Genomic DNA, 15,817 nt, shown 5'->3' on the forward strand with positions numbered 1-15,817 from the left:
AGTTGTGATACAAAGTGAGCAAAGTTTTTTTGGTAATCCTGTGTTATTTAAGCAAGATGTAAATAAAACTGGAAAGTGTTTCTGATAAAAACACACTTTTAATATACACAATAAAATATATACAGCAGAAATGGAAATAATTGTAAACAGCAGAAATGGAAAATTGCACTGATCCCAAATAAAGTCTCTCACCCTCCAAGGGAGTTGCGGTGGGCAGAGGAGGATTTACCATAAGGCAACCAAAGCAGCTGCTTAGGGCCCTGTTGGTCTCAGTATTATTTTAAGTACAGTGTGGCAATATGGATGGTGTAATGGTTATCATTACTGCCTCACAGCACTGAGGTCTTGGGTTCGATTCCCACCTTGGCCCTAACTGTGTGGAGTTTGTATATTCTCCCCGCACTTGCATGGGTTTCCTCAAGGTACTCCGGTTTCCTCCCACAATCCAAAAATATACTGATAGATTAATTGTCTGCCAACATAATTTAACCCTGTGCATGTACATGTGGTAGGGAATAGATTTTAGATTCCAAAGGGGCAGGGAAAATTGTAAATGGCCAAATATTCTCTGTAAAGCGCTGCGGAATATGTGTGTGCTTTATAATAAACATCTGCCTGCGACGGTCATGGCTGGGGAGGAGACACATACTGACTGGTAATATATCAATATGCTATAATACTGTATTTTAAGTACTACTGTGTTCGGGAGATGCCTGCTGCAATCAGTGGGGCACTGATATATAATCAATACAGTCACACTGACTGAGGGGGGTAATAATGGGTATTATAAGGGATGGGGGACCTACCAGCCTGCTAAAATCAGTAAGGGGGGGGGGGGGGCGCACTATAATGCAGTCAGCACTAATGTAATTGGGTGTAATAATAATAAGAATTAAAAAGTATGGGTGCCTGCATTATATATCAGTGCCTCCTCCCCCACACACACACATACTGATTGTAGCACATCACCTGTCCCCTTTTAGCAGGTCCCCCATCCGTGCAGTAGCGGATTTACCAGTAGGCATCTAAAGCAGCCGCAAGGGCCTGACGGGTCCCAGGGGGCTCGCCGGCAGATCATGGAGTTGTGAGGGCATTTCTGATTTTCGCAGAAAATTCAGAGTGCTGGGATGGCTGAATACTTCCAGCCTGTCAGTAACTAGATAGCTGGCAGGTGTGATTTTAAGGGAGCACGGATGGCGTAATGGTTAGCATTACTGCCTCACGGAACTGAGGTCATGGATTCAATTCCCACCATGGCCCTAACTGTGTGGAGTTTGTATATTCTCCCCATACTTACATGAGTTTCCTCCAGGTACTCCGGTATCCTCCCACAATCCAAAAATATGCTGATGGGTTAATTGGCTCCCAAAAAAATTAACCCTAGCGTGAATATGTACATGTGGTAGGGAATATAGATTGTAAGCTCCACTGAGGAAGGGACTGATGTGAATGGCCAAATGTTCTCTCTAAAGTGCTGCAGAATATGTGTGCGCTATATAAATAACTGGTAATAAATAATAATCAATACACTAGTACAACTATCATCCACCAGCTATAATCGGGTATGGGTATATTGGGGAGCATACAATGACTGGGGGGGGGCAGGACCTGTCTGCTACAATTGGTGGGGGCACACTTAGGATTGTTTGAGGAAGGGAGTCCCCAGAACGGTGTCTTGTTTAGGGCCCAGTGAGTGGTATTGTATTTTTTATCCTGCACCAGACACAGATTATTCAATTAAGATATTAATACTATATTGGAATCAAAAACCAGCTAATAATTATATTCCTCCTCAGGAATTAAATTCAAAAAGCTGGAGGTGCTCCTGCAATCAAATAGACCAAACATTAAACAATGGGGTATATTTACTAAAATTCGTATTTTTCCGAATGAGGTTAAAGTTCAAACACGAATGACTTTGAAAGTGTAAATTTGCAACTTTTTTAATTTATTACGACTAATTTACTAAGCTGTCGTATTCTGCATTTTCGTGTTTTCCGATGTCGATGTCATTCGTATTTTTTGGCAGTGTTTTACGGGAGTGAATAGTAAAACACTGCCGACATTAACACAATGAATCTCGGCCGGATCTGTGAGATCCGTGCAGGGCTTCATTGGGCACCTTTCGTAAAAAAAAAAAAAAAACTGTTAAAAATCTAAAAAAAAAATGCGTGGGGTCCCCCCCCTAAGCAAAACCAGCCTCGGGCTCTTTGAGCCGGTCCTGGTTGTCAAAATATGGGGGAAAAAATGACAGGGGTTCCCCCATATTTCATAAACCAGCACTGGGCTCTGCGCCTGGTCCTGGTTCCAAAAATACGGGGGACAAAAAGCGTAGGGGTCCCATGTATTTTTGAAACCAGCACCGGGCTCCACTAGCCAGGTACATAATGCCACAGCCGGGGGACACTTTTATAGTGGTCCCTGCGGCCCTGGCATTACATACCCAACTAGTCACCCCTGGCTGGGGTACCCTGGAGGAGTGGGAACCCCTTAAATCAAGGGGTCCCCCCCTCCAGCCACCCAAGGGCCAGGGGTGAAGCCCGAGGCTGTCCCACCCATCCAAGGGCGGCGGATGGGGGGCTGATAGCCTTTTGTAAAAAATTTGAATATTGTTTTTAGTAGCAGTACTACAAGTCCCAGCAAGCCTCCCCCGCAAGCTGGTACTTGGAGAACCACAAGTACTAGCATGCGGAGGAAAACCGGGCCCGCTGGTACCTGTAGTACTACTACTAAAATAATACCCCAAAAAAAACAGGACACACACACCGTGAAAGTATAATTTTATTACATACATGCACACCTCCAAACATACATACTTACCTATGTTCACACGAGGCTCGGTCCTCTTCTCCATGTAGAATCCTTGGGGTACCTGTGAAAAAAATTATACTCACATAATCCAGTGTAGATTCTGTACTTTGTATAATCCACGTACTTGGCAAAACAATAAAACGGACCACGCACTGAAAGGGGTCCCATGTTTACACATGGGACCCCTTTCCCCGACTGCCAGGACCCCACCTGACTCCTGTCAAAGAGGGTCCCTTCAGCCAATCAGGGAGCGCCACGTCGTGGCACTCTCCTGATTGGCTGTGTGCTCCTGTAGTGTCTGTCAGGCTGCACACGGCAGAGATACAATGTAGCGCCTATGCGCTCCATTGTATCCAATGGTGGGAACTTTGTGGTCAGCGGCGAGGTTACTTTCGGTCAACCGCTGACCACAAAGTTCCCACCATTGGATACACTTCAGTACGTGGTCGGGTTTCCGTTTTATTGTTTTGCCAAGTACGTGGATTATACAAAGGACAGAATCTACACTGGATTATGTGAGTATAATTTTTTTCACAGGTACCCCAAGGATTCTACAGGGACAAGAGGACAGAGCCTCGTGTGAACATAGGTAAGTATGTATGTTTGGAGGTGTGCATGTATGTAATAAAATTATACTGTCACGGTGTGTGTGTCCTGTTTTTTGGGGGGTATTTTTTTAGTAGTAGTACTACAGGTACCAGCGGGCCCGGATTTTCTCTGCATGCTGGTACTTGTGGTTCTCCAAGTACCAGCTTGCGGGGGAGGCTTGCTGGGACTTGTAGCACTGCTACTAAAAACAATATTCACATTTTTTACAAAAGGCTATCAGCCTCCCATCCGCCGCCCTTGGATGGGTGGGACAGCCTCGGGCTTCACCCCTGGCCCTTGGGTGGCTGGAGGGGGGGACCCCTTGATTTAAGGGGTTCCCACTCCTCCAGGGTACCCCGGCCAGGGGTGACTAGTTGGGTATGTAATGCCAGGGCCGCAGGGACCACTATAAAAATGTCCCCCGGCTGTGGCATTATGTACCTGGCTAGTGGAGCCAGGTGCTGGTTTCAAAAATACGGGGGACCCCTACGCTTTTTGTCCCCCGTATTTTTGGAACCAGGACCAGGCGCAGAGCCCGGTGCTGGTTTATGAAATATGGGGGAACCCCTGTCATTTTTTTCACCATATTTTGTCAACCAGGACCGGCTCAAAGAGCCCGAGGCTGGTTTTGCTTAGGAGGGGGGACCCCACGCATTTTTTTTTTTTAATTAACACTTTCCTACCCCTTCACAATGATAAACATGCACGAATCTCACGGATCCGTGCATGCCTATCAGAACACGGTAAAAAAAAAAGCAGGTCTATTTTAAAACTGCTTTTTTTTACGATTTGTATTTATTCACGGCAGTGTTTGGCTATTGCCGGCAGTGTTTGTGAAATACAAATTTTAGTAAATGACCGAGTTCTATAAAATAACAGGCGTATTTGACCGATGGTGTATTCATTCGTATTTTTTTTCTTGCACTTCAAAAAAAATACGAATGCCCTCATCACTGCCGAGATTTGTGCTTAGTAAATTCCCGAGATGACACTTTGAAGAAAAAACGCAAAATCGGTCAAAATCGGGAGCTTAGTAAATATACCCCAATGTATTTGTTGAAAAGAGACAACAAAAGAAGTAGATTGCTTTTTGGAGCACTCTTTTTTAACAAAAATGAATGTATAAATAGATATGACTCTTTTCAACAAATACATTGTTTAATATTAGGGCCCAGTGAGGTCTAAATCCACCTCTGGCGGTGGGCAAATACTTAGCAAAGCAATAAGGGTCTCGGTCTAACAACACAGCACCACCGCACAGGCTTGTTCTTTGGAAGACAGAAGGGCATTCAGCAGCAAAATTCCAAGTACAAACGTCCAGGTTAGGAGATGAGTTTGGGGTGCGGTGCTTCCTGTACTGGTGGGGCTGGGCTGCTTTGGAGTAGCACACTGTAACATTTAATTTAGCATTTTATATATCACTTTCATAAAATTTTCTACTAATATCACTTTTTTAATTACCTTTTTCATGTGTATCTTCTTCTTTTATATATAGCATCTGCTTCCTAATATTCACTTACACTTTAACCTCACACTGGTGTGCTGCCCTGGGGTGTCTGGCTCTTGCCGGTTTGAGGGGTGTCGCGCCCCGGACTTAGACTATGGGGTATATTCAATTGCTGTCGGGTCCTTTCCGACGGAATGGACCGGACAACTCTCTATTCAATGCCGTTCCCGTCAGTGTCAATTCGACTTTTTTTAAAGTATGATTGACATTGTCGGAAACTGAGCTAAAACCTGTCGACTTTGGCCACGCTTCCAACAATACACACGGCTCGGCAGCTGAAATTGCCAATCCGCGTGTATTTCAACAAGTCGGATCTTTCGACTTGTCAGAAAAATTGAGCCCGGATTGAATAGGTCGGAACCCCTTCCGACCTATTCCAGTCGGAAACTGACGTCTTTCCGACAAGACGGCAGTTTCCGACTCTAATTGAATATACCCCTTAATGTTAGGTACCGCCAATACTCACAGATGCCTTGAAGCGGTCTGGGGGCTTCCAATACCTTTGCAAATGTGTGCAACTGAGATCTCTGAAATTTCTATCACCATGTACAGTAGTTATCAAATCCTGTTGCTGATGTCATCCAGTGTGCTGGGGGATACCAATGTTTCTTATTCAGAATAACCCTTCCTTTCATGCACCTGGATGACATTACTAATTGGATGAGAGCAGTTACCGAACTTCTAGAACACAAAACCATAATTTACTTTTTTTTTTATATAATTCCATAGAATAAACAATCAAAAGAAGTGAAATGAACAAAACACTCCCAGCCCATCACAAGATGCTGGTGTGGGAAACAACCTATGATTGGGAAGAACGGGCAAGTCATACAGCGGCGGTTCTTAATGTATGCATTTTTTCATACAGATACCCCTGCGCATTACACTGGGAGCAATGATGCCAAAATGGCTAATCTTGCTCACAAGGCCCAGTGGGCTGGGAAGAGCCCCAGAGATTTTAGGTGTGGGGGCGGTAGCATTTGAGGCACATTAATCAACCTGGGGCTAAAATTGATTATATTAGACGAATAAAAAGCTTCAAACCGACAATAAACGGAACAGCACTGTCTCGGAAACATATTTTGTCATTTCCTCCACTACATCCATTTTCAGTCTCTGAATATTTTAAAGCATTGCAATATCATTTGGTTCATGCAAACTTGTACATTTCGTCTCACACAGATTGTTCCCAACCGAGAAAAGTTTGACAAGTACTGATGTATAGAATGTATTGCTTAATGCAAGTCTCTGAAACTCCTAATACACATACTCTAGATAAGAATAATACAAAGCATGGGGTTTAAACTCTTTTTTGGACTTGAACGGAAAAACTAGCACAGTGTGCATAGCGACTGTCATTTCTCCACCAATTACGTTACTCCTGACAACCGTTCAGATGTACCGGGGCCCACAATCCCTACACAAAAGGCCCAGAATGTGCTATCTGGCATCCCCGGCATAAATCATTCCAGCATTGCATAATGAGAGGTACAAGTGTTGTAGCAAGACAAGAAGATTGAATGGATCTCTCATCGGTTCTAATTCCCATCACATTCTCAGTAAGGTGTATGTTCCGCTTCCTTTTAGTGGAGTTTAAACTCTTTATTATGCTAGAAAAAAAAAATGAATACAAATAAGCATATGTCGGGGCTGGGATGTTGACTCAAGGTATTTGAGTAACATTTTTCCTTTTGTTGACATCTTTCAATGCTGCTAATTTGAATCGCTAAAAGAATCCCTATAGTTTCCTATAAATTTCCACCACACTGTGACATCTGCTCGCAGAGAGAGAATAGATTCATTTCAAGACTCTTGACATCTGCTGCAAGTCCTGATTTATTTTCCAGCATTATGGAGCCATCCGCCACTATAACCAGCTAAATCTTTTCTAAACGTATCATTGGGAATGCTAAATCAATGTTCTTCACAACAATCGGGCAAGCTGGAACTTAACCTGTAGACAGTCCATAGATACTTCCTTGGAAAAGGTAAGATTCAGCACAACAAATCCATTGCTGATAGTGAGTAGGATGCATATTGCTTGATGTTTTCAAATGTTGCACTTTCATTTTTTATTTTATTTTTTACTTAAATTTACATTCATTTACGGTAACTTACATAAGCATCATAGACAGTGTGCCAACTGCGTCTGATAGCGGGCATCGTCTATGCATCTCTATCGCCAACCAAGCATCTTTTGCTGGGATATTATATCACAACCAAGCTTGGGGTTCGGACAATTAGGTCAACATTAATAATGTTGCAAGTCATCATGCCAACATGGTCGTTATGTCGGCATGTTGTTCATGTTGGTATTATGTCGACAATTCAGTATATCAACACTGAAATGTAGACGTGGTTGGCAATGTGGTTTTAAAGTAAGTCTACCCTTAATACTAACCTTAATGCTAACCCTAAACTCTAACCATAACCCCTAACCCTAACGTCACCATTTTCACAATGTCAACATTTTAAATATCAGCTTTCTGTCCATGTCAACATTTTCCTGTACATTTTAACCATGTTGACATAATAAATGTCGATATTCTGGTGTCAACATTATGACTGTCAACATTGTTACCATCGGCAACCTGACTGCGTACCCTGTTCTTGACTTACATATTACACATTAGAGTACTGTGTACAACAGTCGGTGCCTAGGATGCCCAGTACAAGGCTAGTGGCTTCTAGACTTACCTTTTGCCACACCTCCCACCTCCCAGGGCTGTAGAGAGCAGCACCGGGCCCGAGTACTGATGGGGTGTGGCCTAAACAGGGGGCATGTCAATGTCTGCCATCATTTTATTAATAAAAAAAAATCACACAGGGGGGCGCCACACAGGGGGGAGGATGATGAAGGGGGGAGGGGGTTTCAGAAAAGCACCGTATCTTATCATGCTTGGTATGGTAAGTGGGTCCCTCCTCCTCAGCCAGCACCATCTTCCCAGTGACATTTGGGATGATGGCACATGTGCACTAGAGACCAAAGACTGACACAGTGCCAGATACTTTTCTTTCAATGTGTGGCGCCATCTTCCCGAAGATGTCTATCACTGAGACGATGGCACCAGCAGTGCAGTAGGAACCGCTTACCAGATCAAGGTAAGTATACTCTTGGGAGGTGGAGAGCGGACCTGGGTCGCTCCAGTAGTCTGGGCCCAAGTAATTAGTAGCCGCTCCCCCCATCCTCTCGGCGTCACTGCCACCTCCATCATCGTCCTCAGCAGCTGGACAGTATAATCTGGTACTTCTGCCCAGCTGTTCTCTTGGCGGTCCTCTGAGTACATTCTGTATAAACACTGCACTGCATATTAAAGATAAAAAGGTTCATAAGAAAATATAAAAAAAAGCATATCATTTTTATAATAAAAACTATTATTCCTACAATTAGCATTTTTATTACACATTCATTAAAACACAGGCAGAGGCAATGGCTTTTGTGTATTAGCATCGATATGAATGCCGCTGACTTTATTGCATGGCGTATCACAGTTAGACAAACTTTTTTCATAAGCAGAAGCGCCCTCCGCACCAGCAGCATTCATGATGAAGTTTGGCCCAACTTCCTAGACAGAGATGATTGACATTTGAATAACAATTCACCTAGACATCTCTGTGCCAAAAAAAGCAGGTTCATTCTACCATAGAAGATCATCTCTTTCAAAATAAGCTGTATATTATATGACCAGTAAAGGATCTCCAGTCTATGACACCGTGGTACAAAATGTATACAAGTGCGTAGCATCACCAGTGCTCGGCAAACGCCAAAACAGTCATTTTGTCTAAGACAAAAGCTTTAAGGCATAAAAATATCAAACTGCTAAAATGAACCATAGCAGCTGGCACCGAAGATTTGTATTTGTACTAGCGCTTCCTAAATCTGATTGTACACAGAAGTGTCAGAGCAGCAGAGCAATAATCTTATATTTTCTCATCCATCTTCTGGAGAAATGCGTTGCGCTCTTTGTGTTGTTACAATCACATTAGCCTGAAACCTCTCTCTCTCTTTCTCTCTGTTGCCTCTTATTCTATTACCTGTAAAAAGTTTATCACTAATTTTAATCCAGAAATGTCCCTTTAGGCAATAACTGGAATATTTTAAGATAAATAGTAGTGATAAGATTTACTCAGGTAATGGAATAAGTCTCAATATGTTTTCTACCTTGCCTGACAGCAAAGATATAAAATGATACTGAAATCCAAGACAATAAGCATACAGATTTATCTTTTAAATCTTTCAGACACATCCAATAATATAAGAAAAATGTCCATGGCAATGATTCTTTGTAAGAATGTATTATTAATGTGAGATTACGGTTTGTGTAAGGTTTGAGAGGGCTGGAGTCATTACTGTATCAGAATTACCAACACAGCTTATTTTTCCATGCCTAGTACAGCTGCTAGATTGTATTCACAGGTAGCAGGTTTCTGGGTGAATTCAGTTTTCCTTGTATTCATTAACAGAATAGGCTGGGCAAAGGGGCCTGCAAGCAATGTGTTTTCTGACCACAGCTCTAACTAGACATCTTGGTGCCCTGTGCCAGAAACATAATTGTGCCCACCTCCTCACCCTCATATGTAAAATATGGACAGAGTGCACGGCAAACATATAAGGGCGTGGCTTCATGGGAAGGGGCGTGGTTACAAAATAATACCAATTCATATTACCCTTAAAATTACACCACACAGTTGTTACCATTTATACACATTACACCAGGTAGAGCCCCTTATATACATTACGCCAGGTAGAGCCCCTTTTACACACTACTCCAGGTAGAGCCCCATTTTAAACATTACTCCATGTAGAGCCCCTGTCCCACATTTTACCTGGTAGAGCCCCTGCCCCACATTATTCCAGGTAGAGCCATTTTTTACACATTACGCCAGGTAGAGAACCCTTTTACAACACCAAGTAGAGGTAGGTGTGTGCGCGTGTGTGTGTGTGTGTGTGTGTGTGTGTGTGTGTGTGTCTTTGTGTTATACTTACGTTAAGCTCCGGAACAGCAGCTTCCACCAGCCGACCCTTTTACATGTCTGTCTGTTCTTCTGACATCGGGTGGGGCGGAGAATAAGGAGTTAAGGGAAGCTGCAGCGCTGCCCAGCTGCCTGTGTGAGAAGTAGCAGGGCTAGTGCAGTGACGGCATGGCCATGCAGGTGCTGCCAGCGGTTTTGTGCCCACAGTGCATAGCACACTGCTTGTTATGGCCCTGTTTTTGACCCAATCTTCACTGCAAAACAGGGAGAGGCAGAGGTGTCTGGTGACACCCGGTGCACACTCAATAGCTCTCCCGCATGACAGAAGTGTGCAGGGCCAAAAGGGTGTGTGACCTAACATAAAGGGAGTATGGCCTCATGGGTAATCTCGACTGCATCACTCTGGGGTGATCCCCAGAGATTCTGGGCTGCACTTGGAGACTTGTGCCTGCACTGTTGACTCCTCCTCTGTGAGCTGAGTGCTGCAGGATGATGTTGGGGTTTCGAGGGTGACACCCATGTGTGGCCCGCATCCCCATAGTGACACTACTGGCTTCATCCTGTGGTATTATTAGCGGAATTGGCAGTGCAATCATCATAAATAGAATTTATGTGGTCATTGGGCCTGATTCTTGGATGGATGTGTAACACTCCTGGGTTGGCTGGTTACTAAGTGGTTGGAAGAGGTATCAATGATGTTTGGTGGCTAGGTGATTGACCTTATGATACCGGATGCCGCCCAGATCCCTGGGTCAGTTGAGGGGGTATAATATAGTATAGTATTTGCTGTATTGCCCGCAGTCCCAAAGCATTGGAAGTGAGCAAGCCCGCAAGATGGGTGAAACGCGTTTTCCTAGCCTACAATATGCTATAGGACCTAATCTCGGGAGACTGCCATCACAGCAAGTTGTTTCTCCAACTGACCCAGGGACCTGGGCGGTATTTGGTATCATGATTTATATTTTTATACTTACATGTTTTCAGAAGCTTATTTGACATATAGGAGAATTCCCACAGCACTCAGGGGCCAGTATTTACTAAAAATCCGAGTTTGGCCGATTTGTGTTTTTTTTTCTAAGTCCCAATCCGGGAATTCACTAAGCACCAATCTCGGCAGAGGCAGAACTCTGGGAGGCAACGGAGTCATCTGCCGCCGGGCTCCTGCTCTGAAGGGGGGCACCTCTCCTCCCATTCTGTGACACCATTGAATTGAATTAAGTTAATTGATAGCTGCAAATCACACCCTCTTTATTATACTGAATATGCACATTTTACAAGTGTCATACCCAGGATTAGAAACCACAACCTATTACACTGGAAGCAGACACCTTACTGATGAAGCTGTTGCTCCTGTATAGGAAATATGAGAATTTTAACTATATGAAGATACTTCTCTGACAATTACACGCAACTTCATATAGTTAGCATTCTCATGCTTTCTCTCCATCAGTAAAGTGTCTGCTGTTAGTGTAACAGGTCATGGGTTCTAATCCTGGGTATGACTGCTAAGAAATGTGTGATTTAAGGCCCTCATTCCGAGTTGATCGGTCGCAAGGCGAATTTAGCAGAGTTACACACGCTAAGCTGCCGCCTACTGGGAGTGAATCTTAGCTTCTTAAAATTGCGACCGATGTATTCGCAATATTGCGATTACTAACTACTTAGCAGTTTCAGAGTAGCTCCAGACTTACTCTGCCTGTGCGATCAGTTCAGTGCTTGTCGTTCCTGGTTGACGTCACAAACACACCCAGCGTTCGCCCAGGCACTCCCACCGTTTCCCCGGCCACTCCTGCGTTTTTTCCGGAAACGGTAGCGTTTTCAGCCACACGCCCCTGAAACGCCGTGTTTCCGCCCAGTAACACCCATTTCCTGTCAATCACATTACGATCGCCGGAGCGATGAAAAAGCCGTGAGTAAAATTACTTTCTTCATAGTAAAGTTACTTGGCGCAGTCGCAGTGCGAACATTGCGCATGCGTACTAAGCGGATTTTCACTGCGATGCGATGAAAAATACCGAGCGAACAACTCGGAATGAGGGCCTTTAAAATAAAAGACAATTAAATGTATAAATGCAGTATATCATTTTTTTCAGAACACTCCACACACACACACACACACACACACACACACACACAACGCACACATACACACATATATTTATCTTAATATAGGAAATAGGGGGGCACCAATATTTATCTTGCCTTCGGGCAACTGGGACGAACTTACGCCACTGAATCTCGGCAGTGTTTGGTCTATTCGTAATGGTTTGAATGACAACGTTCCGAAATACGAATGAATAGACCATCGGTCAAACGCGGCTGTTATTTCATAGAATACGGGCATTCACTATTCATTCGTATTTGGGTGTTAGTTTCTGAGTGCTCAAGTGCGGGTCTGTTTTTTTTCGATTCGTTAAAAAAAGCAGCAAAAAAATAGACCTGCTTTTTCCAGTCGAGTTTGGATAACCATGCACGGATCAGTGAGATCTGTGCATGGCTATCTATGGGAAAGGGTCTGTTTAGTGTAAAATCGGGAAAAAAAATTGCCTGGGGTCCCCCCCTAAGCATAACCAGCCCCGGGCTCTTTGAGCCAGTCCTGGTTGAAAAAATATGGGGGGAAAAATTACAGGGGTTCCCCCATATTTAATCAACCAGCACCGGGCTCTGCGCCTGGTTCCAGAAATACGGGGGACAAAAAGCGTAGGGGTCCCCCGTATTTTTGAAACCAGCACCGGGCTCCACTAGCCAGGTACATAATGCCACAGCCGGGGGACACTTTTATAGTGGTCCCTGCGGCCCTGGCATTACATACCCAACTAGTCACCCCTGGCCGGGTACCCTGGAGGAGTGGGGACCCATTCAATCAAGGGGTCCCCCCCTCCAACCACCCAAGGGCCAGGGGTGAAGCCCGAGGCTGTCCCCCCCATCCAAGGGCGGCGGATGGGGGGCTGATAGCCTTGTGAAAAATTGTGAATATTGTTTTTAGTAGCAGTACTACAAGTCCCAGCAAGCCTCCCCCGCAAGCTGGTACTTGGGGAACCACAAGTACCAGCATGCGGTGGAAAACCGGGCCCGCTGGTACCTGTAGTACTACTACTAAAAAAATACCCCCAAAAAAACAGGACACACACACCGTGACAGTATAAGTTTATTACATACATGCACACCTCCATACATACATACTTACCTATGTTCCCACGAGGCTCGGTCCTCTTTTACATGTAGAATCCTAGGGGTACCCGTGTTAAAAATTATACTCACATAATCCAGGGTAGAATCCGACCTTTGAATAATCCACGTACTTGGCAAAAAAAAAAAACGGAAACCCGACCACGCACTGAAAGGGGTCCCATGTTTACACATGGGACCCCTTTCCCTGACTGCCAGGACCCCCCCTGACTCCTGTTAAAGAGGGTCCCTTCAGCCAATCAGGGAGCGCCACGTCGTGGCACTCTCCTGATTGGCTGTGTGCTCCTGTAGTGTCTGTCAGGCTGCACACGGCACAGATACAATGTAGCGCCTATGCGCTCCATTGTAGCCAATGGTGGGAACTTTGCGGTCAGAGGTGAGGTTACTTTCGGTCAACCTCTGACCGCAAAGTTCCCACCATTGGCTACAATGGAGCGCATAGGGGGAGGCTTGCTGGGACTTGTAGTACTGCTACTAAAAACAATATTCACAATTTTTCACAAGGCTATCAGCCCCCCATCCGCCGCCCTTGGATGGGGGGGACAGCCTCGGGCTTCACCCCTGGCCCTTGGGTGGCTGGAGGGGGGGACCCCTTGATTGAAGGGGTCCCCACTCCTCCAGGGTACCCCGGCCAGGGGTGACTAGTTGGGTATGTAATGCCAGGGCCGCAGGGACCAGTATAAAAGTGTCCCCCGGCTGTGGCATTATGTACCTGGCTAGTGGAGCCCGGTGCTGGTTTCAAAAATACGGGGGACCCCTACGCTTTTTGTCCCCCGTATTTTTGGAACCAGGACCAGGCGCAGAGCCCGGTGCTGGTTGAAGAAATATGGGGGAACCCCTGTCATTTTTTTCCCCATATTTTTTCAGCCAGGACCGGCTCAAAGAGCCCGAGGCTGGTTGTGCTTAGGAGGGGGAACCCCACGCAATTTTTTTCAGATTTTTTAAGACTTTAAAAAACTTTTTAAGGTACACAATGAAGCCCTGCATGGATCTCACAGATCCGGCCGGGATTCCTTGTGTTTTGTCAGGCAGTGTTTTACTCATCACTCCCGTAAAACACTGCCTGATATTACGAATCACATCGACATCGGAAAAAACGATTGTGCAAAACTCGGCAGCTTAGTGAATAACCGTATCAGGATTCAAAAAGTTGCAGTAAAATGCACCCGATACCATTCGAGTTCAAACACCCTTAAAAACGGCAAAAACATGAATATTAGTAAATAAACCCCAGGGACTGCGGGCAATACAGCAAATACTATACTATATTATACCCCCTCAACTGACCCAGGGATCTGGGCGGCATCTGGTATCATAAGTTAGATTTTCACATTCATAGGCCCGTATGGGAGTCAGAATTTTAATTGACACATAGGAGAATTTCTACACTATTTAGGAACACAGGCAACACAGCGAACAAGGGCCCTCATTCCGAGTTGTTCGCTCGCAACGGATTTTAGCAGATTTGCTCATGCTAAGCCGCCGCCTACTGGGAGTGAATCTTACATTCTTAAAAATGCGAACGATGTATTCGCAATATTGCGATTACACACCTAGTAGCAGTTTCTGAGTAGCTCCAGACTTACTCGGCATCTGCGATCAGTTCAGTGCTTGTCGTCCCTGGTTTGACGTCACAAACACACCCAGCGTTCGCCCAGACACTCCTCCGTTTCTCCGGCCACTCCTGCGTTTTTTCCGGAAACTGTAGCGTTTTTTCACACACGCCCATAAAACGGCCTGTTTCCGCCCAGTAACACCCATTTCCTGTCAATCACATTACGATCGCCAGAACGATGAAAATGCCGTGAGTAAAATTCCTAAGTGCATAGCAAATTTACTTGGCGCAGTCGCAGTGCGGACATTGCGCATGCGCATTAAGCGGAAAATCGCTGTGATGCGAAGATTTTTACCGAGCGAACAACTCGGAATGAGGGCTAATATACAACATATTGCCCTAAATGAATGGTCTCTAATATATGATGTATAGATGAGTCTACATATGTGCACAAGGAAATGGTCTCCTATATTGTTATATATTGCCACATGTGAGGAGTTCTATTACTGAATATGAATATTCAAATCATGGTGACAATCCTGCACATGTAAGGAATCATAATGTTTTTTCTGGAATCATAGATAATTTCTTATACAGAAGAGATCATATATTTGCTTTCTGCTTTCTTCTATGACATATCTCTGTATAAAATTGATTGTTCTAGTACGCCTATCATATATTGTTTCTGATTGTGAACAGGAGATTTTGATTATCCTTCTTCTTCTCTTCAAATCTTTGTAATATTCCGTGAACTCTCATCTACGATTCCAGGGATTAATCCTTGGTCTAACGCAGACAGCAGATCCACACCTTTTTCTAAAATCTATTGATTGGGTGAACTCTCATTGGTGAGTGGAATACCCTACTCACTGTTTACTATCATACCTCACCGCTAAAGCCCAATCTCGTCCGATCTTGGAAGCAAAACGGTGATGGGCTGGGTCAGTATCTGTGGGGTGACCCTCAGAGAATACCCAGTGTAGTAATTTGAGATTGTTCTTTCCAACTCAATACCAACAGCAGGATCACCTCTGCCTCTTCTTTTCAATTCTGATCTATCCTTTGATTAATCTCAGGCAGGCATCTAATGTATAACTCAGATAATCTGATTGTTATATAGACGTACTTCTTAGGTTCATGTGCCGAGAAAACATCTCAGATATTGGAGACAGTTTTTTGTGCAGACGGAACAT

At 44.5% G+C, this 15,817-nt stretch overlaps 1 pseudogene; it reads left to right on the plus strand.

Moving 5' to 3' along the window:
• Positions 1-15,495: 15,495 nt before the first annotated feature.
• On the plus strand, positions 15,496-15,613 carry LOC135052555 (5S ribosomal RNA; annotated as a pseudogene).
• Positions 15,614-15,817: the final 204 nt, after the last annotated feature.

This window comes from Pseudophryne corroboree, chromosome 2 (genome assembly GCF_028390025.1).
Source record: "Pseudophryne corroboree isolate aPseCor3 chromosome 2, aPseCor3.hap2, whole genome shotgun sequence".
In the NCBI taxonomy this organism is placed as follows: Eukaryota; Metazoa; Chordata; class Amphibia; order Anura; family Myobatrachidae; genus Pseudophryne; species Pseudophryne corroboree.